This window comes from Cucurbita maxima, unplaced genomic scaffold (genome assembly GCF_002738345.1).
Source record: "Cucurbita maxima cultivar Rimu unplaced genomic scaffold, Cmax_1.0 Cma_Scf00076, whole genome shotgun sequence".
Lineage (NCBI taxonomy): Eukaryota > Viridiplantae > Streptophyta > Magnoliopsida > Cucurbitales > Cucurbitaceae > Cucurbita > Cucurbita maxima.
In genome coordinates this window covers 202,884-205,678 of record NW_019272092.1, presented here as the reverse complement: position 1 = coordinate 205,678, position 2,795 = coordinate 202,884, and the positions used below count along the sequence as shown (strand labels likewise).

General features: G+C 37.6%; 1 non-coding gene across 1 annotated transcript; it reads left to right on the top strand.

Annotated features, from left to right (window-relative positions):
• The first annotated feature begins 1,985 nt into the window (after nucleotides 1-1,985).
• On the top strand, nucleotides 1,986-2,059 carry TRNAN-GUU. Its single transcript has one exon. It is a non-coding gene; the product is annotated as a tRNA-Asn (tRNA).
• Nucleotides 2,060-2,795: the final 736 nt, after the last annotated feature.

Sequence of the window (2,795 nt, the reverse complement as noted above, 5' to 3'; positions counted from 1 at the left end):
GGACAGTTTCAGTTATATCAAGGACGCCAGTGTATTCCAGGCTCACAAATCATCATTTGCTATGCACTCAGGTAGTATAGAAAATCAGAGTGTCCTTGAGATTCAGGCGTAAGGGTAAACTTGTACAATACTAACTTTTGTAGAAGCTTAGAAGCCATTTTAAATCTCTAGTGAGTTCAATTGAGACCTAACATTGGTTGAAGAGTGGAATGAAGCATTCCTTATAAGGGTGTGGAAACCTCTCTCTTAAAGATTGGTTTTAAAACTTTTAAACTTTTACGATACGTAACATGCCAAAAGAAACAATATCTGCTAGCAATTGGAGAGGGACACAAAACATTAACTATAAGGTTGTGGATATCTCTCCCTAGTAGACATATTTTAAAATCGTGAGGCTGATGGTGATACGTAATTAGCCAAAGTAGACAATATCAGAGGTGGGCTTGGTTTGTAACAAATTGTATTAGAGTTAGTTATTGGGTGGTGTGCCAACGAGGTTGCTGGGAACACAAGGAGGTGGATTGTGAGATGCCACGTCGGTTGTGGAGGGGATGAAACATTTTTTATAAACATGTGGAAATCTCTTACTATTAGATGTGTTTTAAAACTGTGAGGTTGTCAACGATATGTAATGAGTCAAAGTAGACAATATCTAGGCTAATACTCATAATTTGTTGGAATAGTTCAGTTGGTTAGAGCGTATGATTGTTAACCATAAGGTCGGAGGTTCATCTTTCTTTTTATCAATGGGAATGAATCATTCTATTTTAGTATGTGGAAAAATTTAACCCTCCAACCAAAGTGGACAATGTCATATAATTATGTAGGTTCGTGATTCCTAACATTGTTATAGTCTTAATTTAACATTCTTAATAATAATATTGTGTTCTTTTTAGGGGTAGCATCAATACAAAAACATAATGTAAAAAATATTTTAGCATAAAGCAGTTACATCATGCATGTTCTAGTGATTCTAGGCCACTAGAAAACTAGGGTCGTTACATATAATCTACACCTGAACATTATATAACCTAAAGAAAAACCCGTGGCGACTGTCTCGATCAAGGACTCGATTACCGCCTACAAGTAGGTTACTTATTTAGTTGCACTAGATATTACTTTTCCTTTTTGGGTGATCACTAATGGTTAGTTAAGGTCACAGAGCAGGGTCGTCCCGAGCCATCAGTTCTATATGTACAAGTTGTTGTCCTTATTTTTCGAATCTCGTTCAAATTTTTATCAAATTTTTCTTTCACGTCAGTTCTATGTGTTACAAATTATTGTCCTTAGTTTTCGAATCTCCTTTCAATTTTTATGAAATTTTTTCTTTGTTAGGATGTGTCATGAATAATGATTTGAAGTCTTAGAAAGTTCACTTATTATAGCTGTGCTTTGAAGTCTTTAAAATTGAGTTATTACAGTTCTTATATGCTTGAAAAATCATGTCGTGACAATTTTAAATCTCCCGTGAGTTCAATTGATTTCAAAAAATGATATGCTATTGTATTTTTATTTTACCTTTATTTGAGTTGTCAGAAGTGGGATTTGAACCCATGCCCTCTAATCCCGCATTGGTTTGAGAGGAGAATGAAAGAATAACTTATAAGTGTCTGTAAACATCTCTAGTAGCGTGTTTTAAAACTGTGATTCTGACGACGATTTGTTAAGGTAAAAAATGGACAATATTTTTTAGTGTTTGGAAATGGGAACGAAGCATTCCTTAGAAGAGTGTGGAAACCTCTCCCTAGTAGACTCATTTTAGAATTGTGAGGCTGATGATGATACGTAATGGGCAAAATCGGACAATATTTGTTAGCGGTGGGTTTGGGCTATTGCGAAAGCTATCAAAGCAAGTCACCAAGCGTTGTGCCAGCAAGGACGTTGGGCCCCCAAGGAGAGTGTATTGTGAGATCCAACATTGGTTGGAGAGGGAATGAAACATTCCTTATAAGGATGTGGTGGGCTTGAGCTATTACAAAGAATTAGCTGGAATAGCTCAGTTGGTTAGAGCGTGTGGCTGTTAACCACAAGGTTGGAGGTTCAAACCCTCCTTCTAGCGATGGTAATAAGTCTACCTACTATAAATGAATTTAAAGCTAAATTAGAGGTGGAGAAGACGAAGTCCACCTGCTCGGACCCAAACTCGAATACCCGCAACCTTATTCCAGTCAAGCAACCCCATACCCAGTTTGGTCTAGTAACTAGATACCCACCAACAATCAGTCTAGTAGTCTAGTTCCTACGTGCTTTGCCCAAAACCCACATTCAAGCCCAAATACACAGAACACAGCCCAACCCACGGATCCACTACACAGACCTGTGTGCGCCCACAAGAACATTCAAGACCTGCGCCTCGAACCACTTTGCAACCTGCTCATATGTCATTGTCCCTCAGCGATAGGGTCACTGTTGCATACACCGGCTCTGTTTGACATTTTGACACCGACCTTTATGTTTTTTGCCCTTCCGAAGCTTATTTTTACTTTTATAGAAATATTTAAGGTTAGTATAACGACTTATTTCTGAAGTTCAAGTTAAATTAAATTAGAAATGTAAATTACTAACAAAGCGAGATGGACGTTTTAATAGGAAACAACAACTGACAACACTTGGAGTAACTTCGAGAGATAAAATTCACGCTCGCATGTGTGAGTCATGTGTTTGCATTCCCTAGCCTCAATAGTGGAGTCACTTATGAGTATTTCTTAAAATACTCAAGCCTTGTGCTACTTCTATTTCAGGTAAGGGCAAGACGTCCCTATATAGCTGACGATGACATCAAAAATAAAGATAAT